Raw genomic sequence first — 26,009 nt, forward strand, 5'->3', positions numbered from 1 at the left:
AGAACAAAGCCTTTCAGAAAATCAGAACAGCTCTTTGTGGCCATGCGGTAGGAGCTCAAGGAAAGCCAATTTCCAAACAGACAATCTCAAAATGGATAGCCCGCTGCATACGCTTTTGCTATTCCTTTCATGGCAAAACTGTACCTACAGGCATTAGAACTCATTCCACCAGGGCCACAGCCACCTCTGCAGCCTTCCTCAGAGGAGTTCCTACCAAGGATATTTTGGAAGCAGCCACTTGGAGTTCTGTGCATACCTTCTCCAAGCACTACAACCTACCATTATACTCCAAATCTAGAGTAGGCTTTGCCACTGCAGTCTTGCAGGGCATTTTGGCTCCTCCTAGTTCCACCTAGTGCCTACCACCCCTTTCTTAGCTTTGGGATTCTACCCATCTGTTATGACTGCAGCTGTATGCACGATGAACATAGTACAGTTTTGTACCTACCATAAATGTAGATGTTAGAGTGCTAATACAGCTGCAGTCCAGGTTTCCCTCCCTCCTTCCCCTCTTGGGACAGGCCTATAGGCTAACACATCCTCATACAACCTGATTGGGGTATTCATTTATGATGTATTTGCTTGCAACTACTGTATTTTGATTATATTGCACTGCATTATTACACAAATTTATGTATTGCCTTCCTTCTGGGGGCACCTGACATCTGGGGTAAGAAAAACTGAAGAAAACAGCGTTGGCTGGTTCCTTTATACCCCTGTCGCACTGACGTCAGGGAAGAAGCGACGACAACCGACGCCGGACCTAGACTTTGGAATTCGGCCGACCGAGGACCCGCCTGACGGCAGGAGAACCCATCTGTTATGACTGCAGCTGTATTAGCACTCTAACATCTACATTTATGGTAGGTACAAAACTGTACTTTCTCTCTATTGCTTAGGGTATTCGGCTTGCACAGCAAAATGGTTTTCCTGGCTAGCTGAAAGCAAAATTGAAAGTGCCTCTTCTAACTGTTACTGTCAGTACTAAAGCAATGTCTTTCAGCTTCTCCTGTTAGGGGTCGCCACAGCAGATCACCAGTCAGCAGACTGATAGGCAGTGGAGTTTTTATGGTGTCGAGTTGCCAGCCCAGCACCCAACCTTCATAGAAGGCGCACACGCGCGCGTACACACACACACACACACACACACACACACACACACACACACACACACACACACACACACACACACACACACACACACACACACTCGCACCTACCTGCATGTCTTTAAAACTCACTTGACCGCAGGGAGGACATGCAGACTCCTCACAGAAGGCGCTCAAACTGAGAATCAAACAAATTTGTGGAAATACTGACTGACCTTTACAAAAAATCTGAAACATTTTAGATGTTCTTCATCTCACATTGCTGCAGTCCTAACACTTGGGTAGTCCGCTGTCCCTCGGTCGGCCCGAATATCAGAGTATAAGGCTGACGTCGGTCAAGGCGCATTTGACTGACATCAGAACGTCAGGGTACAAATGCGCATGTCCGATGTCATATCCTCAGTCTTTTTTGCCGCATGGTCCGATGCAGAAGCAGTGTTGCAAGTGCCGTTCGGCGTTCTGAAATTTTTCGAATGCGGAGTTTCAGACCGAAGTCAGAGTTGGTTAAGTACCCCGTTGGGGAATATTTTGGTTTTTTCTTGCCTCAGTGGTTTACCGGATGTCAGAAAAAGTGAATAACTGTATTTCTTGTGGGAAACAGATACCGCATAGGGATTACCATAATTTGTGTATACCTTGTTTGGGGCCTGAGCACGACGTTGTTGGGTGCCGCTTTTGTGCTAGGTTTAATAAACGCACTATAAAGCGGAGGTTGGATTGTGCCAGGTTAGTCTTTGGGAAGCGGTGCAATTACAAAATGCCGTCGGATGCTCCGACGCCGGCTTCCTCAAAGAAGCGCAAGGACAAGGCAGTTAAACCTAGGTTAGAGGAGTCGTTCGAACCGGACGCCAGTTCTTTAGAGGCGTCAGTGGAACCGGTGGTTCCGACGGAGGCCTCTCTGGAGTCCCAGGGAGAACCTTTGATTTTACAGGATGTGGCCTCCCAGGAGGCATGTCAGGCTGTAGGGGCTTCTCAGATAACTGTACTCCCCTCCCTTCCTAAGGGGTCTAGGCCTTCTCTTTCTGCTTCCAAGGCTTCTCCTAGAGGCAGGTCTAGTTTAGCTTCTGTGGGTGTCACTCCTAGTTCTTCAGGTGCTGTGCCCAAGAAGCACATGCTTAAAATGGCAGAAGATTTAATTACTTTAATTAGAGGCTCCATGCCCCCTCCTGATAAGAGGCCTAGGATTGAACCAGTGTTGGGGGATTGGGAGCAGGTTTCGGATGTGTCTGAGTCTTCGGCTGAAGACTTGCAGGAGTATTCTCATTATTCTGATTCTGATGTGGATGATTCTACTCCTTCTGCTTCTCCTCCTGAGGATTTTTCTTTTTCAGAGACCCTTCACTCCATGAGAGAGCATTTTAAATGGGAAGGTCAGGACTTCTCTGATTCCAGGAAAAGGCTTAGGGAATTTTTGTTTTTACCCCAGCATAGGCCTTTGGCTATACCTCCTGTACTGAATGTGGTGGAAGATGTGTTTGCAGAGGCTTCTCTAAATCCTGATTCTTTGCCTCCTGCTCCTGTTAAACCTGATAGATATTACAGGGTGCCTGAAGCTCATAAGTATCTTTTTAAGAGTCCTAGGGCAGACCCAGAAACTGTTAGCCATGGGCCTAAGGGTGTTAAGGCTTCTGTTGTCAAGAATCCGGTTCCTGCAGATAAAGAGGCCAGGGCCTTGGATAGATGGGGTAAGAAAGTTTATACTTCTTCCACTCTTGCCATGAGAGCTTTGAATTGCCAGTTTCACATGTTGAAATATCAAAATTATCTCCTTTCACAGTTGAAATCTAAGGTTGATGCTCTGGCGGAAGGTATTGATTGTAAAGAGTTACAAGATTTAGTGCATGTTTCTGAACAGGTGGGTAAGCACTCTTTGCAATGTGGTTTTGATGCTGTACAGGCCTCGTCTAGGGTGGCTGCCACTGGGTCGGTTCTTCGCAGGCATGCCTGGCTCCGGGATCAAAATTTATCTGACCATGTTAAAACTAGGATTTTGGATGCCCCTTTGCAATCTGATGTCTTGTTTGGTTCCCCTGTTGAGACAGTTTTAAAGAAAATGGAAGACAAGGCTAAGTCTATGCAGACTGTTAAAGATTTTTTGCAGGTCCAGCCTCCAAAGTTTAGTAGAAATTGGCCTACTAAGGGGTGGACGTATCCTTCTTATGATTCCCAGTCTAGGGATAGATCTAGACGTGGCAGGGGAAGAGGTCAGGGCTCTTTCAGACCTAGAACAGGGAGTTCTCCTGCACAGTCTTCAGGTGAGGGCAGGGGTCAGTCCTTTCGTAAACAAACCCAATGACCTACCTTTTCAGCTGCCAGAACCTTCTCGCCTGGCAGCACCTTTGGGAGGAAAGTTGGCACTTTTCAAAGAACATTGGAGTTTGATTACCCAAGACAGATGGGTATTGGATATCATACATCACGGTTACAGGTTTTATTTCCATACCTTGCCTCCTTTCAAAGGCATGCCAGACATTCCTCCTCAACAAAGAATAGAGGCTCACAAGCAAATTTCTCTGTTACTTCAAATAGGGGCCATACAGCCGGTTCCTATGTCAGAAAGGGGCCTAGGATTTTATTCTCGCCTGTTCCTTGTACCAAAAAAGGGGAACACGTGGAGACCAATTTTGGATTTATCTATCCTCAACACTTATCTGGACATTCCCAAGTTCAAAATGTTGGCGTTACAACAGCTTTTACCTCTGCTGGGCAAGGATCACTGGATGGTAACTTTGGATCTCAAGGAGGCTTACCTTCATGTTCCTATCAGGCTAAGTTGCAGGAAGTATCTGCGTTTTCGGACTGGGACTTTTCACTATCAGTTCTCTGCATTGCCCTTTGGCTTATCTACTGCGCCCAGAGTATTTACGAAAGTTCTGGCTCCAGTGATAGCTTTCTTCAGGCTGAAAGGAATACAAATCTATCCTTATTTGGACGATTGCCTGATTCTGGCTCAAGAAAGGGACGAGCTTCTTCGTCATTTGGAATATGTGATAGCAGTGCTAAGATGCCTAGGGTATTCTGTGAACGAAATAAAGTCCAGTCTAGTACCCTCTCAAGACATGTGCTTTCTGGGTGTGAGACTGAATACAGCATCCCAGATGGCCTTTCTAACCCCGGACAAACAAAAGAATCTTTCACTTTACTTCCATCATCTATCTCTTCAGTCCGGGCTGACTGCAAGGACAGTCCTTCAAGCCTTAGGGTTCATGGCATCTTGTATTCTGGTGCTTCCCAATGCCAAACTGCATATGAGGAAGTTGCAGTGGTATCTCAAAATGTATGGACACAGCACTGCCAGGATCTGGACACTGTCATTCCAATAATACCTTGCATTCAAAAGGAATTTTTGTGGTGGGCTCAGGAATGTCACCTAAACAAGGGACTCTCTGTGACCCGGCCAGAGGCGAGTCAAATTTTAACGACAGATGCCTCGGACAAAGCTTGGGAGCTCATCTAAACGGAAAGTGGATACAAGACAAGTGGCCTGTCAGACTACAGCATCTACATATCAACTTAAAGGAGATGTTAGCAGTCCAGTTTGCATTAATAGCTTTCAAGGATTTACTTCTTCCAGGGCAGGTGTTGATTCTAACAGACAACACAACTGTCATGTGGTACATCAACAAGCAAGGGGGAACACATTCTTATCCTCTATGCAGGCAAGCAATGATTCTGTGGGAGACTGCTCTCAGTTTACAACTAAGTCTTCAGGCAAGGTTTCTGCCAGGAGCACAGAACTCCTTAGCAGATATGTTAAGCAGACAAATCATGGATGCCCACAGTGGAAACTGGATCCTCATGTATTTCAGAAATTGACAGTGTCCTGGGGAACTCCAGACATAGATCTGTTCGCTTCTCCACTAAACCATCAGCTGCCAAAGTTTTGCACAAAGAGGTTTCATCCCACAGCTTGGAAAGTGGATGCTCTTTCTTTCAGTTGGAAAAATCTTCATGTGTATGCCTTTCCACCTCTGCCTCTCCTCCCAAAGGTACTTCTGAAGGTCAGACAGGACAAGCCAAGGATGATTTTGATAGCTCCAGATTGGCCTCGACAGCACTGGTACCCATTACTGAGAAGTCTGGTACGGAAGCCTCCATGGCCTTTGCCTTTGATTCCACATCTGTTGTCCCAGGAGGACAGTCATTTGCTCAATGTCAAACTTCGCTCTCTTCACCTAACAGCCTGGCATATTCTGTCTTGAACCATAGAGGGTCTCAACTTCCACAACAAGTTTTGAATGTGATTTTGGAAGCTAGAAGGCCTAGTACAAGGAGAGTGTACGCAGATAAATGGAAGAGATTCTTGTTTTGGAGTGCAGCTAAGGATTTGGATGTTACTGAGCCTAATTTAAGTGTGGCTCTTCAATATCTTACTGAGTTATTAGACAAAGGTTTGTCTTTCTCTTCTATTAAGATTCATGCTGCAGCAATTTCAGCTCATTACGACTGTGACCCACCATTGTTTTCTCATCCTTTGTTCAAGCAATTTCTTAGAGGGCAAAGAATATAAGACCCCACGAAGAGCTCCTACTCCTGCTTGGGATCTCAATTTTGTGTTGGAGAAACTCACTCTACAACCTTTTGAGCCTGCAGCTACTGCTGAGTTGAAATATTTGTCATGGAAGACTGCTTTTTTGTTGGCCATTACCTCTGCAAGAAGGGTTTCTGAATTGCAGGCCCTTATGGCAGTTGAGCCTTTCTTAATTTTCCATAAGGATAGGGTATCTTTACGTACTAATCCTTCCTTTATGCCTAAAGTGGTTTCTAGTGTGGCTTTAAACCAGACTATTCATTTGCCTACTTTTATGCAAATCCCCAAAATAAAGGGGAAAAGATTTTGCACACTTTAGATGTACACAGGCAGTTGCGATATTATTTGGACAGAACTAAAGGGTTCAGACAATCTCAGCAGTTATTAGTTTCTTTTGCTTTGTGCTCTCAGGGCAAGCCCGTGTCAAAACAAACTATTTCTAAGTGGATTGGATTTTGCATTGCTTTCTGTTATTCCCATCATGGCAAAGAGATTCCAGCTGGGATTAGGCCTCATTCCACTAGGGCTACTGCCACTTCAACAGCTTTTTGAGGGGTGGCAACTAAGGATATTTTGGAGGCAGCCACTTGGAGTTCAGTGCATACCTTCTCTAGACATTACCACCTTCCATTATACTCTAAATCTAGGGCTGGTTTTGCCACTGCTGTGTTGCAGGGCATTTTGGCAGCTCCTGCTTCATTATAGTTTAGCCATCCTCCCTTACCTCTGCTTTGGGATTCTACCCAAGTGTTAGGACTGCAGCAATGTGAGATGAAGAACATAGTACAGTTTTGTACCTACCATAAATGTAGATGTTCAAGATCCACATTGCTGCAGTCCAATCCTCCCTCCTTCCCTCTGTAGTTTGAGGTGGTTGTGTGGGTTGGGTTAACCATCTGAGGTATATTGTGTATATTGTATATATTGTATATATTGTACATGTTTTTGGTGTTAGGCTGGTTGGTTGTTTAGCTGTTGTCTATGGGTTTTGACCTTTCTTTTTAGGGTCTTCTGACATCTGGGGCAAGAAAAGACTGAGGATATGACGTCGGTCATGCGCATTTGTACCCTGACGTTCTGATGTCAGTCAAATGCGCCTTGACCGACGTCAGCCTTATACTCTGATATTCGGGCCGACCGAGGGACAGCGGACTACCCAAGTGTTAGGACTGCAGCAATGTGGATCTTCGAACATCTACATTTATGGTAGGTACAAAACTGTACTTTCTACTTTCCCCCACCCCAGGGAAGTTCAGATGTTCTTTGTGTTTCACTGTTGCAGTCATCACATTTGGGTTATCCCTGCCAGAGTAGCCCTTGGCCGGCCCAAATACCAGAAGCTTAGAATTTCTGTGTCGGTTGCTGTCGCTTCAGGACTGATGTCAGGTCGGGACTGACGTCAGGTCGTCAGTAGTATAAAGTAAGGCAGCCGAAGCCATTACAGCAGTCTTTCTTGCAGAGGAGCCCGATGCAGAAGCAGTTCGCACTAGTGCCGGTCGGCCGCTACCTGAGGTTTGTCTTCCGAATTGAAGCTGTAGTCTTCTAAAGCTAAGTACCCTGTTGGGGATCCTTTTTTCATGCTCTAATCGATGTCAGAAAAAAGTTAACAATCGTCTCACCTGCGGAAAGCAAATACCACACCGAGACTTTCATTCTTATTGTGTCACTTGCTTAGGCCAAACTACAACGTCCCCTGCTGTCGCTTTTGTGCTTTAACGCCAGGACTATACATCGTCAGGCCCTTATTGTAGCTAGATATTTTCGCTTACAGTCCTCTAATTCCAATATGGCTTTGGTAAGCCATCTGACAGCAGATCTTCCAAACAAAAATGTAAGAATAAAGACAGAGACAGACTGCACAGGTCCAAACCTACCGACAATGCTTCCATTAAGCTAATCGTCAGTTCTCCGGTCCTCAGTGAGGTGCTTTTGCAGCCTCTGATGTCCGCTTCTGTGGATTCGCAGGCAGCTACTGAGACCCTTTCGGAGTCTCTAAGGATCCTGCGGTTGTCTCTATCTGGGATGGATCTGAAGCCGCTGAGCAGGCACCGGTTTCCGAGGAAGTACTTCGCATTACCGATTCTCGACACAGACCAACGACTTTCGCATCTGCTGTTCTTTCGAAAGCTACAGAGTTTCTAAGGCCCAGAGTATGAACCACACACAAGAAACCAACGACCCAGTTTCAGGCACCTGCTTTCTTGCCTCAGTCTCAAATGCTTTAAAATGGCAGAAGACCTTATCATGTTGATCAAGGGAAGCCAAGCTACCCCTTCCAAAAGAAAGAGATCTGTCCCCAGTAGTTTTGTCTGAACAAGAGTCTGATGACTTTGATGCATCTGAATATGAAGACATGCAACCTCTCTCTGCTTATGAGGATTCTGATGCAGAGGAATCCATTCTTTCAGCTTCTTCACCTGAGGACTTTTCCTTTGGGGAAACCCTTCATACCTTAAGGGAGCATTTCCAGTTGGAATGTCAGGACTGCCCTCAGTCTAAAGAGAGACTCCGAGAATTTTTAGATCTTCCACAGTACAGACCCCTGGCCATCCCCCCCCCAGTGCTGGATGTTGTGGATGATGTTTTCCTGGAGTCCAGTTTGACACCCCCCCCCCTCCTGCTCCCAGAAAAACCTGACTGGTATTAGAGTCCCTGACTCTCACAAATTTATTTTCAAAAATCCTACTGCTGATCCTGAGGTAATTTCTCAAGGGCCTAAAGGAATTAAAGCAACTTCTGCTAAGAATCCCACCCCCTCAGATAGGGATTCCCAAACACTAGACAGGTGGGGTAAAAAAGTATACACCTCTGCTATTCTTGCTATCAGAGCACTAAATTGTTTGTTCCATATACTAAAATTTCAGCAACGTACCATGGAAAGCGTCTTCCTTTCCTGCTTGTGCAGAATCTAAAGAGTTACAAGAGTTAATGCATTCTGCAAGTCAAGTAAATAAGCATACCTTACACTGTGGTTTTTATTCCCTTGAAGCTTCTTGCAGGGCAGCAGTCACCAGTTCTGTCTTTAGATGACATGGTTGGCTCAAGGAACAGCCCTTGCCAGACCATGTCGGATCTAAATTATTGGATGCACCCTTGCACAAAGACAACTTGTTTGGCATCAAGACAGAGGAGATCTGAAAAAAAGGTGGAAGAAAAGATCTAAATCTATGAAGACAGTTGAGGATTTTCTATAGGTCCAGCAGGCATTGCCCCTCCCAAGCACTGGTCCTTTCCTGCCCCTACCAGGTCAGTTCAGCCCAGACCCCCGGGGAAGCACCCCCCCCCCCCCAGAGAGCATCCACAGAGAATGCAAAGATCAAAGCAGTGGAGTTCCTCCACTTCAAAACCAGGGAGTTCAAAGCCACCCCTTCATGGTAAGAACTCACAATGACGCTCCACCCCCACCCCTCCCCCTCCCTCTGCCCACCTGCACTTGTCTTTACGAGGAAAACTCTCCTTCCACGCAAGCACCTAGGCCACCATTACCAACGACCGCTGGGTCCTCAACATAGTGTCCTAGGGATACATATTCTCTTTCCACACTCTTCCAACCTCAAAATGGTTTCCAGATCTACCTCCAAACCAGTGGGCAGAGGCCAAAAAGCAAGTCCTTTCCTTGCTCTCTGTGAGGAAAATAGAGCACATTCCTGCAGAACAGATAGGCCAAGGTTTCTACTCCAGACTTTTTCTGGTACCCAGAAAAGAGGGCACCTGGAGCCCCATCCTCGATCTATCCATTGTAAACACCTTCCTGGTGATACCAAAATTCAAAATGCTCACCCTCCAGCCACTGCTACCCATGCTCTCCAAGGGATGCCTGGCTAGCCACCCTAGACCAAAAAGAGGCCTACCTCCACATTCCTGTCAGGGAATCATGCAGGACATATCTACATTTCAGGGCAGGATCTCTGTACTTTCAGTTCTCTGCGCTTCCCTTTGGCTTGCGTACTGCTCCCAGAGTTTTCACAAAATGTCTGGCTCCCGCCATTGAATTTTGCAGACAAAGGAATATTCAAATTTACCCATAGTTAGACGACTGCCTAATTCAGGCGGACAGTCAGGAAAAGCTGCTCAAGCACCTGGCCTTTGTAAAGTCCCTACTGACCTCCGTAGGGTACACTATCAACGAAAATAAATCCAAACTAGTACCCACCCAAAGGATCATATTCCTGGGTGCAAGCCTGGACACAACATCCCAGATGGCATTCCTTACACCAGAAAAGCAAACTTACCTAACAGCCTACTTCTCTCAACTTGCCACTAGACCCCAGTTATCTGCAAGGAAAATCCCGCAAGCTCTGGGATTCATGGCATCTTGCATTCTACTCATTCCATATGCCAGACTGCATATGAGGAAACAGAAAAAAAACACGAAAACAGCAAAAAAGAACAACCACATTCAGGAGCCAGGAAACTGCAGATTTATTGTCTTCTGGTACCTCGGCTAAGGAAAGCCTTCACAGGAATAATCCATGACAATCAGCAGCATCTTTTTATATTAACTTCAATTAAATAATCCATTGACAAGTATAAAAGATTTAAAGAAACATCAACATTTCACCATCAAAACATATTATAAGGTGAGATTCATCTCCAAATTTAAACCCTTAGGTGCAAGAGTGCCAAAGTTTAATATAAACCTACTTTCCAAGTTAAGTAACCTCTGAGAAAAGTTACCATAACACTTAACATCTGGCTTAGCTAATACACAGAAAAAAGGTGAACCTAACACACCATTATGAACTGTATTAAAGTACTCAGAGATGGGACTCTCCAACCTACAATTCCTCACATCGCCAATATGCTCCATGATACGTATTTTAATTTGACGTTTCGTTTGACCAATATAATACTTTGGTGGTGCACATCCACAACCCACAATATAAACAACCCCACAGGATTTACAATTAAATCCATCAGTTGCAGTGTATTTGACACCATTAATAAATTCACCTGATAGATTTTTCACCCTAGAACAGACCTTACATTTCCCACACTTAAACATACCAGTATTTTCACTCATAATTTTGGTATTATAATTAAGGCTCAAAAGCTCTTTCAAATTAGGGTATCTTCCATATGAAAAAGTAACTTTATTAACAAATAAATGTCCTATTTCATCACTACAACAAACTATGGGCCTCAAAAAAATCCACAACATTCTTCAAAGTGACAGAAAATGGAGAATATTTTGTTACAAAAAATATTTTCTCATCCATATTGTTATACCTATTCTCCATGTATCTTTTAGAAAATTGTACAATATTGCTCCTAACAGAGTCATTTTTATTCCACACTCTAATTTCACTTTTTTAATCAAATTTTCAGAATACCCTCTAGCCAAGAGCCTACTCTTTACATCAAAAAACTCCTCTAGCAGGAAACAACTTTCAGAGGTGTGCTCAAAGGTACGTTTAAACTCACCATATGGGAGAGCTTCAATTAAGTGGGTTGGATGTGCACTACTGGCATGTAAAAAATTATTGGTTGCTGTTTCCTTCTTAAAAGGTCTAAACTGAACTTTATTCTGGATGTCCACATATAGTTGAATATCAAGAAACTGTATAGCAGTCAAAGTCACTTTAAAAGTAAATTCCAAACCAAACCTATTACAGTTTAAATTGTCAATAAACTTCCCAAATTCCAAAATATTGCCTCTACAAATGAAAATCAAATCATCAATGTACCTAAGATACAAAATAACAGATTTATGAAAAAATTCAAGTGTATACATAAAACTAGTTTCAAAATAGGACATAAACAGAATAGCATATGTAGGGGCAAAATTTGCGCCCATTGCTGTGCCTTCTGTCTGTAAAAAAATCTTTTGTTCACATAGAAAGTAATTATGAGTGAGAGCAAATTCAAGTAACAATATAATAAAAGATGTCCGTGGTCCTTCCCCTAAAATTTTACTAATTGCTTCTAAACCAAAAGGTGTCTTAATGCTGGTATATAAAGCCTTAACATCAACTGTGGCCCAATAGTAATCTTTTTCCCACTGCAAATTTTTAACCAAGCCACAGTAATCATTAGTATTCTGAATATGTGAAATAACATTATTCAATTCTTTCTTCAAAAGGCTATCCAATAATATCCCAACATGTTCAAGAAAACATCCACAGCTAGAAGCAATAGGGCGACCTGGAGGATCCCAAAAGTTTTTATGTATCTTAGGCAATGCATAAAAAGGTGGATCTTTCGGGGTAGCAATATATAGATGTTCTTCATCTCACATTGCTGCAGTCCTTACTTATGGGTAGTCCGCTGTCCTCGGTCGGCCCGAATACCAAAGTATTAGGCTGACGTCGGTCATGGGCGCCTAGATCTGACATCAGAGCGTCAGGGTATAAAGGCGCATGATCGACGTCATATCCTCAGTCTTTTTTGCCGCATGGTCCGATGCAGAAGCAGCGTTGCAAGTGCCGTTCGGCGTTCTGAAATTTTTCGTTTACGGAGTTTCAGACCGATACCAAGTTGGGCTAAGTACCCGTTGGGAATATTTTTGTTTTTCTTGCCTCAGTTACTTACCGGATGTCAGAAAAAGTGTATAATTGTATTTCTTGTGGGAAACCGATACCGCATAGGGATTACCACTCTTTGTATTCCTTGTTTGGGACCGGAGCACGACATAGTCGGGTGTCGGTTTTGTGCTAGGTTTAATAAGCGCACTATAAAGCGGAGGTTAGATTGCGCTAGGTTAGTCTTTGGCAAGAGGTGTAATTATAATATGCCGTCGGATGTTCCGGCGCCTGCTTCTACTAAGAAGCGCAAAGACAAATCTTTAAAGCCTAGGCAGGATGATTCGTCCGTTTGGACGCTGGACCTTAGAAGCTACAGCTGAACAGGTGGATCCGGCTGAAGTTTCTGTTGAGTCCCAGGGGAAACTTTGATTTTACAAGATGTGGCCTCTCAGGAGGCAGGTCAGGCTGAAGGGGCCTCTCAGGTTACTATTCTCCCTTCTATGCCTAAGGTGGTTAGGCCTTCTGCTACTGTTTCTAAGGCTCCTTCTAAGGGCAGGTCTGTTTTGCCTTCCTCTGGTGTCAGTTCTGGTTCTTCAGGGTCTGTGCCTAAAAGCACATGCTTAAAATGGCAGAGGATTTGATTACTTTAATTAGAGGTTCTATTCCCCCTCCTGATAAGAGGCCCAGGATGGAGCCAGAGTTGGAAAGTTTGGAGCAGGCCTCAGATGATTCAGAGTCTTCTGCTGAAGACATTCAAGATTTCCCTCCTTATTCTGATTCTGATGCAGAGGATTCCACTCCTTCTGCTTCTCCTCCAGAGGATTTTTCATTTTCAGAAACTCTGCATTCCATGAGGGAGCATTTTAAGTGGGAGGAACAGGATTACTCTGATTCACGGAAGAGACTTGGGGAGTTCTTGTTTTTACCACAGACCGGATAGGTATTACAGGGTGCCTGAGGCTCATAAATATCTGTATAAGAGTCCTAGGGCGGACCCAGAAACTATTAGTCAGGGGCCTAAGGGTGTTAGAGCCTCTGTTGTTAAGAATCCGGTTCCTCTGGATAAGGAAGCAAGAGCTTTGGATAGATGGGGTAAGAAGGTGTATACCTCTTCTACTTTAGCAATGAGAGCTTTGAACTGCCAGTTTCATAGGTTGAAGTATCAGAATTTCCTCCTTTCTCAGCTAAGATCTAAAGTGGATGCTTTGGCAGAGGGCACAGAGTGTAAAGAATTGCAGAATTTAGTGCATGTTTCTGAACAGGTGGGTAAGCACTCTTTGCAATGTGGTTTTGATGCTTTACAGGCTTCTTCTAGGGTGGCTGCCACTAGTTCAGTTATTCGTAGGCACGCCTGGCTTAAGGATCAGAATTTGTCTGAGCATGTTAAGTCTAGAATTCTGGATGCCCCTTTACAGTCTGAAGTTTTGTTTGGTCCTCCTGTGGAGTCAGTCTTAAAGAAAATGGAAGACAAGGCTAAGTCTATGCAGACTGTTAAAGATTTTTTGCAGGTACAACCTCCAAAGTTTACTAGAAATTGGCCTACTAAGGGGTGGCGTCCTACTTCTGATTCTCAGTCTAGGGGTAGATCTAGGCTTGGTAGGGGCAGAGCTCAGAGTACCTTCAGGCCGAGACAATGGAGTTCGCCTGCTCAATCTGCTGGTGAGGGCAGGGGCCAGTCCTTTCGTAAACAGGCCCAATGACCTGCATTTTCAGCTGCCAGATTCTTCTTGCCGGGCAGCTCCTTTGGGGGGAAAGTTGGCTCTTTTCAAGCAAAATTGGCATTTAGCCCAATGACCTGCATTTTCAGCTGCCAGATTCTTCTTGCCGGGCAGCTCCTTTGGGAGGAAAGTTGGCTCTTTTCAAGCAAAATTGGCATTTAGTCACCCAGGACAAATGGGTATTGGACATTATAAACCGAGGTTACAAGTTCTATTTCCACACCATGCCTCCTTTCAAAGGCATGCCAGACGTCCCTCCTCGGCAAAGGATAGAGGCTCACAGACAAATTTCTTTACTTCTTCAAATAGGAGCTATACAGCCAGTTCCTCTGTCAGAAGTGGGCCTAGGATTTTATTCTCGCCTGTTTCTAGTTCCAAAGAAAGGGAACACGTGGAGACCAATTTTGGATTTATCTATCCTCAACACTTACCTGGACATTCCAAAGTTCAAGATGCTGACTTTACAACAACTTTTACCTCTGTTGGGAAAAGATCACTGGATGGTTACTCTGGATCTCAAAGAGGCTTACCTTCATGTTCCTATCAGGCCCAGTTGCAGGAGGTACCTGCGTTCTCTGCATTGCCCTTTGGCTTATCTACTGCCCAGAGTGTTCACAAAGGTTCTGGCTCCAGTGATAGCATTTTTCAGACTAAGAGGAATACAGATTTATCCTTATTTGGACGACTGCCTGATTATTGCACAAGAAAAGGACGAACTTCTTCATCATCTACAGTATGTGATGGCAGTGTTAAGATGCCTAGGGTATTCTGTGAACGAAACAAAGTCCAGTCTAGTACCCTCTCAGGACATGTGCTTTCTGGGTGTGAGACTGAATACAGCTTCCCAGATGGCCTTTTTGACCCCGGACAAACAAAGAAGCCTTTCTCTTTATTTCCAGCAAATGTCTCTACGGTCCAGGCTGACTGCAAGGACAGTCCTTCAAGCCTTGGTTTTCATGGCATCTTGTATTCTGGTGTTTCCCAATGCCAAATTGCATATGAGGAAGCTTCAATGGTATCTCAAAAATGTGTGGACACAGCACTGCCAAGATCTAGACACTGTCATTCAGATAATACCTTGCATTCAGAAGGAGTTTTTGTGGTGGGCTCAGGAATGTCACCTAAACAAGAGACTCTCTGTGACCCGGCCAGAGGCGAGTCAGATTCTAACGACAGATGCCTCGGACAAGGCTTGGGGAGCACACCTCAATGGAAAATGGGTGCAAAACACGTGGCCTGTCAAACTCCAACATTTGCATATCAACTTGAAGGAAATGTTAGCAGTCCAGTTTGCATTGATGGCTTTCAAAGATTTACTTCACCCAGGGCAGGTGTTGATTCAAACAGACAACACTACTGTCATGTGGTACATCAACAAGCAGGGGAACCCATTCTTACCCTCTTTGCAGGCAAGCGATGATTCTGTGGGAAACTGCTCTCAATCTACACCTCAATCTTCAGGCAAGGTTTCTACCAGGAGCACAGAACTCCTTAGCAGATGTATTGAGCAGACAAATAGTGGATCCTCACGAGTGGAAATTGGATCCTCATGTATTTCAACAGTTGACAGTGTTATGGGGAACTCCAGACATAGATCTGTTCGCTTCTCCACTAAATTACCAGTTGCCAAAGTTTTGCACAAAAATGTTTCATCACACAGCTTGGAAGGTGGACGCTCTATCATTCAGTTGGAACAATCTGCATGTATATGCCTTTCCACCTCTGCCTCTTCTTCCCAAGGTACTTTTGAAGGCCAGACAAGACAAGCCAACCATGATTTTGATAGCACCGGATTGGCCTCGACAACACTGGTACACACTACTGAGGAGTTTAGTACGAGAACCTCCATGGCCTCTGCCTTTGATTCCGCACCTTTTGTCACAAGAGGACAGTCACTTCCTCAATGTCAAGATTCAGTCTCTGCATCTAACAGCCTGGCATATTCTGTTTTAGACTCTGGAAGGTCTCGGCTTCCACAACAAGTTTTGAATGTTATTTTGGAGGCCAGGAGGCCTAGTACCAGGAAAGTTTACGCGGATAAATGGAGGAGATTTTTTTATTTGGAGCAAAGGAAAGGACCTTGATGTCTCCAAACCTGATTTAAGTGTTGCTCTTCAATATCTTACTGAGCTATTGGACAAGGGTTTGTCTTTCTCCTCAGTAAAGGTTCATGCTGCAGCCATTTCTGCTCACTATGATTGTGACCCTCCTTTATTCTCTCATCCTTGGTTTAAGCAATTTCTTAGAGGGGCAAAGAATATAAGACCCCCACGTAGAGCTCCTACTCCTGCTTGGGATCTCAATTTTGTGTTGGAAAAACTCAACCTTTCGAGCCTGCAGCTACTGCCGAGTTAAAGTATTTGTCATGGAAAACTGCTTTTTTGTTGGCCATTACCTCTGCAAGAAGGGTTTCTGAATTACAGGCCCTCATGGCAGTGGAGCCTTTCCTGATTTTTCATAAGGATAGGGTATCTTTACGTACTAATCCTTCCTTTATGCCTAAAGTGGTTTCTAGTGTGGCCTTAAATCAAACTATTCATTTGCCTACTTTTTATGCAAACCCCCAAATAAAGGGAGAAATTTTGCATACTTTGGATATTCACAGGCAGTTGCGTTTTTATTTGAGCAGAACCAAGGAGTTCAGACAGTCTCAGCAATTGTTTGTTTCTTTTGCTTTGGGTTCACAGGGTAAACCTGTTTCAAAACAAACTATTTCTAAATGGATTGGGTTTTGTATTTCTTTCTGTTATTCCCATCATGGTAAGGAGATTCCTGCTGGAATCAGGCCTCATTCCACTAGGGCTACTGCTACTTCTACGGCCTTTCTAAGGGGGGTAGCTACAAAAGACATTTTGGAGGCAGCTTCTTGGATTTCAGTGCATACCTTTTCTAAACATTTCCACCTTCCTCTTTATTCTAAGTCAAGGGCTGGATTTGCCACTGCAATTTTACAGGGCATTTTAGCGGCCCCTAATGCTTTATGATTTTTACCATCCTCCCTTTCCCGTTGCTTTGGGATTCTACCCATAAGTAAGGACTGCAGCAATGTGAGATGAAGAACACAGTACAGTTTTGTACCTACCATAAATGTAGATGTTCGAAGATCCACATTGCTGCAGTCCAATACCCTCCCTCCTTCCCCACTGTAGTTTGACTTGGTGCTATGCTTTAGGTGATGGTTGTTGTTGGGCATGTTTTTGGGAGGTATTCTGTTTGTGGCTGTGGCCTTTCTGGTTTGGCCTTCTGACATCTGGGGCAAGAAAAGACTGAGGATATGACGTCGATCATGCGCCTTTATACCCTGACGCTCTGATGTCAGATCTAGGCGCCCATGACCGACGTCAGCCTAATACTTTGGTATTCGGGCCGACCGAGGACAGCGGACTACCCATAAGTAAGGACTGCAGCAATGTGGATCTTCGAACATCTACATTTATGGTAGGTACAAAACTGTACTTTTCTTCACATCTTTCTGTGTTAAGAAGCCTAACCTTTCGCCTCTTTCTAATAACACAAGAAGGGCTGCATTGAACTCCAAAACTGGGTTACTAGGCAGCTCAACATATACATGTTCATCAGATAACAAATCAAAAACCATTTTCAAGTAATGCAGCTTACCCATAATAACCCAATTGCCCCCCTTATCTGCTTGACAAAACACATACTTATCACTAGCATTTCTCATATCTTTAATAGCTAACCACTCAGATTTTGTTAGATTAAATTTTATGTATTGCTTCAAAAACTGTACATATTCAGCCTCAACTTTTTTAAACAAAGCATTCTCAAAAATATTTAAAGTTAAAGACTTTTTAGGTGGGCAAAAATAACTCTGTGTAGGTAACATAGGCACTTCAAGTCTACCATAGCCAGTGAAACAACGACCTGAATCAGAGTCACATACAGAAACATCAGGCAAATCAGCATCCGAAAATACAAAACTTTCCGAATCATAATCATAAATGGAAAGGTCTAACAGTGAGTCACTCGAGGCAGAATTGACATCCCCATTGCAACTATTTCCCTCCATAAGCATGCTAGTAGAGGTATTCTGTGCCTCAAAAAAGACTTTCAAATACAATTTGCGACAAAAATGCTTAACATCAAATAAGATATCAGCAAGAGCTGGTATTTTAGTAGGGACAAACTTACTTCCCTTTAACAAAACTTGTTCCATATTAGAAGTAATGTTTAAGTCGCTTAAGTTTACTATATGCATATTATTCACATTAGCGTCTTCACTCACAGAAACAGAAAGTCCCAACCTGGAGTAACAGGCAGCTTTGCATATGAGGAAACTTCAGTGTGGTACCTAAAAAGCCTCTGGTGTCAGCATTCTCAAGACCTGGAAACTCTTATACCAATGATACCTTGCCTAAGGAAAGATTTTCTTTGGTGGGCAGCAGCATGCTCCCACAACAGGGAACTGCCTTTCTCACCACCCCCCGCCACCCAGACCCTCACCACAGATGCATCAGACTATGCCTGGGGTGCACACCTGGACGGCAGGTGCATACAGGGCCAATGGAGCCCACAGCAAATCCATCTGCACATCAACCAAAAAGGGATGTTGGCTGTCCAGCACGCATTGACAGCTTTCAAACCCCTTCTCTTCCCAGGAGCTCTCCTGATCAAAACAGACAACACCACTGTGATGTGGTATATCAGCAAGCAAGGAGGGACTCGCTCCTACCCTCTATGCAGGCTGGCCATGACCCTTTGGCACACAGCCTCTGCCATGCAACTCCACCTGTTAGCAAAATTCCTGCCAGGCTCTCTAAACTCTCTTGCAGACCACTTAAGCAGAAAACGTCTGGACCCACACGAGTGGCAGCTAGACCAAAGAACCTTCACACTAATAACTCAGAAATGGGGCACCCTGAAGGTCGACTTCTTTGCCACCCACACCAACCATCAGCTCAGCAAGTTCTGCACCAGGGAGCATCACTGAATGGGTTGGAAAGTGGATGCCCTATTCTTCCCCTGGGCCAATCTCTCGGTCTGTGCATTTCCCCCACTACCTCTCATTACCAGGGTACTGCTCAAAATAAGGGAGGAAAAACCAAGGACAGTTCTGATTGCTCCAGATTGGCCTTGCCAGCACTGGTACCTACTGCTGTGCACCCTATTCCCACTGCCACCATGGCATCTCCCTCAGACTCCAGCCCTCCTGACCCAGAGGGAAGGAGAATTCATGCATCCCCAATTGCAGACCCTCAATCTGTCAGCCTGGCTTATTCTCTGAATACTGATCAATCTGCCAACCCCAGTAAACAGGTTCTGTATGTCTTACATGAGGCTAGACACCCTAGCACTGGAAAGTCTTATGCTGACAAATAGAAAAGGTTCTGCACCTGGATTCAGACTAAGGGAGCCGATACGGCACAGCCCTCCCTACCTCTTATCCTGGATTACCTAGCTGACATGCTACACAGTGGTCTCTCCTTTTCCTCTATTAAAATTCATGCCTCTGCTATATCTGCGCATTTCCACACTGAGCACCCCCTTTTCTCCCACCCTCTGATCAAACAATTCCTAAGAGGGGCTAGCAACTTGAGGCCACCCAGAAGAGCACCTACCCCAGTTTGAGACCTAAACTTTGTGTTGGAAAAGCTCACTCTGCCTCCCTTTGAACCAGTATCTTCAGCAGAGTTAAAATTTCTCTTCTGGAAGACAGCTTTTCTTCTGGCCATCACTTCAGCCAGAAGAGTCTCGGAGCTACAAGCACTCATGGCTGTAGAGCCCTTCATCATCTTCCATGCTGACAGGGTGTCCCTCAGGACTAACCCATCCTTCGTGCCCAAAGTGGTGTCCAGTGTGGCTCTCAATCAATCCATTCATTTGCCCACCTTTTTCCCTAACCCACAAAACAAGGGGGAAAGGATCCTGCACTCTCTAGATGTGTACAGACAGCTCCGATTCTTTCTGGACAGGACTAAATCAGTCAGAAAGACCATCAATTACTGGTCAGCTTTGCTGCAGGGGCAGAGGGCAAAGCCATCTCCAAACAAACCATTTCCAAATGGATAGCACACTGCATCCATTTGTGTTACTAGCAACATGGGAAACCTCCCCTAAGGGGGTCGGGACTCGCTCTACCAGAGCAGCCTCCACCTCTGCAGCTTTCCTCAGAGGAGTCCCCACCAGGGACATCCTGGATGCTGCCACCTGGACATCTGTTCACACTTTCACCAAGCATTACCACCTGCCTATCTTCTCCAAATCCAGGGCAGGCTTTGCCACTGCAGTCTTGCAGGGCATCCTAGCCAGCCCGTAATCTCCTTGACTGCCTCCACCCTTTCCTCAGCTTTTGGGATCAACCTAAATGTGATGACTGCAACAGTGAAACACAAAGAACATAGTACAGTTGTGTACACTTACCATAAATGTAGTTGTTCGAGTGTATTCAATGTTGCAGATGTTCTTCATGTTTCACTGTTGCAGTCATTACATTTGGGTAATCTGCTGGTAGGTTGCCCTCAGTCGGCCTGAATTCCAAAGTCTTGGGTCCTGCGTCAGTTGCTGTCTCCTCTTCCATGACGTCAGGTCGTCAGGGGTATAAAACAAGCAGCCAATGCCATTTTCTTCAGTCTTTCTTGTCACACGGTGCCCGAAGCAGAAGCAGTTCGCAAGTGCTGGTCGGCCGACTCCTGAAATTTTCGAGTTCAAGTTTCAGAACCGAAGTCTTCACTAAAGTTAAGTACCCCGTTGGGGAAAACTTTTTTCTTTCTTCATTCCGATGTCAGAAAAAGTTAATAATTGTATTACTTGTGGGAAGCAAATACCTCATAAGGATTTCCATTTATACTTTATTCCTTGCCTCTAGGCCCTGATCACAATGTGCCTGGCTGTCGGTTTTGTGCTAGATTTAACCAACGCACTATTAAGCATCAGTATGTTTTTGCCTCAAAATATTTTGGAAATGGATTTAACTACCCTGAAATGTCATTGGATAGCAATCCAACTACCAGAGTACACAAAAAAAAAGCAAAGAAAAGGACAGAGACAGACCGTTGAGGTCCAAAACCGACGACGAAGCTTCTCCTAAGCCAGTCGCCGGTACTCAGTGAGGTGCTTTCACAGCCCCTGATACCCTCTACTTTGGAGTCGCAGGCCCCTACCAAGACCCATGTTGAGTCCGGCATGCCATTAGACACTCAAAGTATTCTACCCACGGATGTCTCTCCCTCGGATGGGTCCAGAGCCGCTGAGCAGGCATCGGCTTCTGAGGGTGTATTCAGGCCTCAACATTTTTATATAAAACAGACGACAGCTGCAAAACCAAAGACAAAAACAACTTCTAAAGCTAAAAAACCGACGAATGTGCCACGTGCACAGGCCGTTATGCCTAAAAAACAGATGCTCAAAATGGCTGAAGACCTAATTACCTTGATCAGGGGTTCCCAATCCCCTCATGATAAGAGGCTTAGGCAAGACACTGATTATGAATCTTCACATCAGGTTTCTATTTCTTCTGATTCCTCTTCTGATCAGGAATTATCTATTCCTCCCTATGAGGATTCTGATGCAGAGGAATCTATCCTATCTGCATCATCTCCTGAGGATTATTCATTTGGAGAAACCTTGCATACTTTAAGGGAGCATTTTCAATGGGAGAGTCAAGATTTCTCAGAATTAAAAAGGAGGCTCAGGAATTTCCTTCTCCCTCAGCACTGGCCTGTAGCCATACCCCCTGTTTTAGACATGTTGGATGATGTGTTTTCTGAGTCAAGCTTGACTCCTGACTCCTTAACGGAGCTCCCAGCAAGCCTGACCGATATTACAGGGTCCCTGACTCACACAAATTTTTATTTAGAAACCCTGCCGCTGACCTTGAAACTATTTCACAGGGTCCAAAGGGAGTTAAGGCCTCAACAGCAAAAAATCCTACCCCCTCTGACAGAGATTCAAGGGCACTGGATAGATGGGGAAAGAAAGTTTATACATCGGCAACCTTGACAATTAGGGCCTTAAACTGCCAGTTTCATATGCTCAAGTATCAACAACATGTTATGGGATTGCTGAAACAGAAAATTATGTTGATTTCTGATTGTGCAGAAAATAAAGAATTGCAGGATTTATTGCATGCAGCTGAACAAGTTGGAAAGCATACTTTGCAATGTGGTTTTGATTCCTTAGAGGCCTCCTGCAGGGCTGCAGTTACTGGATCTGTGATTAGGAGACATGCCTGGCTAAAAGAGCAAAATTTGCCTGATCATGTTAAAGCTAAATTGTTGGATGCACCTTTACAGCATGATACTCTGTTTGGTATTAAGGTAGATGAGGTTTTAAAGAAAATGGAAGATAAAGCTAAGTATATGCAAACTGTAAAAGACTTCTTACAAGTGCAGCCACCAAGATTCAGTAGACACTGGCCTACAAAAAATTGGTCCTTTCCTGTGTCCGACAGAGCTCAAAAGGGCAAATCCAGATGCCCTAAAGGTTCTAGATACCAGGCACAAGATTCTTGCAGGTCCAAGCAATGGGGTGCTTCTTCCTCCAAATCTGGAGGAGATAAAGCGCAACCCTACAGAAAACAGTCCCAGTGACTTCCTTCTGCCATCACCAAGCACTTATCTTTTGGCAGCATCCTTAGGGGGAAAATTAGCACTTTTTGCTCAAAATTGGCAGTTAATAACCCAGGACAAGTGGGTGCTAAACATAGTATCACAGGGATACAGATTCCATTTCTGTACCCTGCCAATGGCAAACGGTTGGCCAGATCTGCCAAAAAATCAATGGGCAGAGGCACAGAAACAAGTTATGTCCCTCATGGATATGGGGGCTATTCAGCCCAGTACCAGAACAGGAAAAAGGACAAGGCTTTTATTACTCAAGACTGTTCTTGATACCCAGAAGGGACAAGGCCTGGAGGCCAATACTGGATTTATCAATTTTGAACACATTCCTGGACATTCCAAAATTCAAAATGCTAACTTTGCAGCAGCTTCTGCCCATGTTGGACAAGAATGCTTGGCTGGTGACATTTAGACCTAAAAGAGGCATACCTGCATGTCCCAATAAGGGAATCGTGCAGAAGATACCTCTGTTTCAAGGCTGGCTTAATGCATTGCCAATTCTCTGCATTGCCCTTTGGCTTATCTACTGCTCCCTGGGTCTTTACAAAGTGCCCGGCACCAGTAATTGCTTTTTGCAGACAAAGAAGTATACAAATATATCCTTACTTGGACGACTGACTTATTCAAGCAGAGAGCAAGGACATTCTTCTTCAGCAACTGGCATTTTGTGAAAAGACTTCTAACATGCCTAGGGTACACAATAAACGAAAAGAAATCACAACTGGTACCCTCTCAAAAGATAACATTCCTGGGTGCAAACTTGAATACAACTGCCCAGATGGCTTTCCTCATGCCAGACAAACAAAGGCAACTGACTACTTACTTCAAACTGATGGCAACAAAAACCCAGTTATCTGCAAGACAAACTCTGTAGGCTTTGGGGTTCATGGCATCCTGCATCCTACTGATTCAATATGCAGAACTGCATATGAGGAAACTTCAGTGGTACCTAAGTTTATGGAGTCAACATTGTCACAGTCTGGAAACAATGATTCCTCTCATTTCATGCCTACAACAGGAGTTTCTATTGGTGGGCAAAGGCATGTCACCAAAACAGGGGATGGGCCTTCACTCTACCCCCTGCCAGCCAAACCTTAACAACAGACGCATCAGATTGTGCATGGGGGGCCCACCTGGCGGGAAGATGCATTCAGGGCATATGGACTCCAAAACAAATGCATCTGCATATTAACCAAAAAGAGATGTTAGCTGTTCAAAATGCCCTGATAGTCTTCAAGGACTTACTTCATCCAGGACAACTACTGATAAAGACGGACAACACCACGGTTATGTGGTATATAAACAAGCGGGGGCACGCACTCATACCCCCTTTGCAGACTAGCCATGGCACTGTAGGACACATCTTTGACTTACCAAGTACATCTTCAAGTTCAATTCCTGCCAGGAAAACAAAATACTCTGGCAGACGATTTAAGCAGAAACCTTATGGACCCTCACGAGTGGAAGCTAGTTCCACAAGTCTTCAGCATAACAAAGAAATGAGGGAGCCTGGACAGAGATCTATTTGCCTCTCTTCAAAATTATCAATTGAAAAGATTCTGCAGAAGGACTTATCACAGACCAGCATGGTAAGTGGACGCCCTATCCTTCAGTTGGAAACACCTATCAGTTTACGCCTTTCCTTCTATGCCTCTTCTTCCCAAGGTCCTACTAAGTCAGACAAGAGAAATCAAAGATGATACTAATTGCCCCGGACTGGCCTCGCCAATACTGGTACCCACTCCTAAGGAACTTGTCTCAATACCCAGCTTGGACCTTACCTCAGAGACCTCAATTACTGTCCCAGCAAAACAATCAGATCCTGCACAATCAGCTCCAAACACTGAACCTGGCAGCATGGCTGATAATGTAGTTATGCAAACAACAGCTCTCAGTAAAGCCGTGATGGATGTCATTTTGGAAGCCAGAAGGCCTAGTACTAGAAGATCTTATGCTGATAAATGGTAGAGATTCTGTGCCTGGAATCAAGCACAAGGAACTGATACAGCAAAACCAAATATTCCTTGGATATTACAATACTTGACTGAGATGCTTGACAAAGGCCTATCTTTCTCATAAAAAAAAATCCATGCCTCTGCCATTTCGGCTCATTACAATACTGAGCCACCAATCTTTTCTCATCCTTTACTAAAGCAATATCTTAGAAGAGCCAAAAATGTAAGGCCTCCTAGAAGATCACCGATACCTGCATGGGACCTCAAATATGTGTTGGAAAAGCTCACCCTTCCTCCATTTGAGCCAGCTGCTACTGCAGATCTAAAGTTCTTATCATGGAAAACAGCTCTGCTCCTAGCAATTACTTCAGCAAGAAGAGTCTCAGAGCTACAGTCCCTCATGGCTGTGGAGCCTTTTATCGCATTTTACCCAGACAGGGTGTCTCTGAGGACCAATCCTTCATTTATGCCTAAGGTGATTTCCAGTGTGGCTCTTAACCAAACTATTCATCTGCCAACTTTTTATCCAAATCCGCAGAACAAGTGGGAGAGAATTCTGCATTCCTTGGAGGTACACAGACAACTAAGATTCTACTTGAGCAGGACTAAAGCTCTAGGAAAAACTGAGCAATTACTAGTGACATATGCTGCATGATCAGAAGGAAAGGCTATTTCAAAGCAGACTATTTCAAAGTGGATAAGCCACTGCATTCGTTTCTGCTACTTTATTTATTTTATTTATTTTTATTTTACATTTGTTGACCGGGCTAGTCTAGCTGGATACATTTCCATTTTCAGTAGAGGCCCGGGGAGAAAAGCTCCACATAAATTTGAACAAATACTTATACCATGGCAAACCTGTGCCCAAGGGCATTAGGTATCATTCCACCAGAGCTGCAGCTACTTCATTAGCCTTTCTCAGAGGAGTACCAACCAAAGACATTCTAGAGGCTGTTACTTGGCGTTCTGTTCACACCTTTACAAAGCATTATCATTTGCCTCTGTACTCTTAAGTCCAGGGCAAGCTTTGCCACTGCAGTTCTGCAGGGCCTTATAGCCGCCCCTAATGCTGTTTAGCTCCAGCCTCCCATCCATAGCTTTGGGATTCTACCCAAATGTAATGATTGCAACAGTGAAACACGAAGAACATAGTACAGTTGTGTACACTTACCATAAATGTAGATGTTCGAGTGTATTCACTGTTGCAGTCCAGGTTACCCGCCCACCATCCCCCTTTCTTTCTGGAGTTTATCTTTCCTTCACTATCTTCTACAACTTATGTGGTGTATTTGCTTGTAGATGAAGGTAAAGTTTATATTGTTGCGTGTGTATATAGTGTATATATATATATATATATATATATATATATATATATATATATATATATATATATATATATATAAATATATATATATATATATATATATATATATAAAATATGTATGTATGTATGTGTATGTATGTATATGTATATGTATATATATATATATATATATATATATATATATATATAATATGTGTGTATATATATTGCTACCTTTTGGGGGGCACCTGACATCTGGGGCAAGAAAAACTAAAGAAAATGGCGTTGGCTGCTTGTTTTATACCCCTGACGACCTGACGTCATGGAAGAGGAGACAGCAACTGACGCAG

General features: G+C 44.1%; 1 protein-coding gene across 2 annotated transcripts in view; it reads left to right on the forward strand.

The window, feature by feature from the left end:
• NKD1 (NKD inhibitor of WNT signaling pathway 1) overlaps positions 1 to 26,009 on the forward strand; it is a 641,026-nt gene that overhangs the window by 237,044 nt on the left and 377,973 nt on the right. The window lies entirely within an intron of this gene.

This window comes from Protopterus annectens, chromosome 8.part1 (assembly GCF_019279795.1).
Source record: "Protopterus annectens isolate FY-2018-M chromosome 8.part1, PAN1.0, whole genome shotgun sequence".
Classification (NCBI taxonomy): Eukaryota; Metazoa; Chordata; order Ceratodontiformes; family Protopteridae; genus Protopterus; species Protopterus annectens.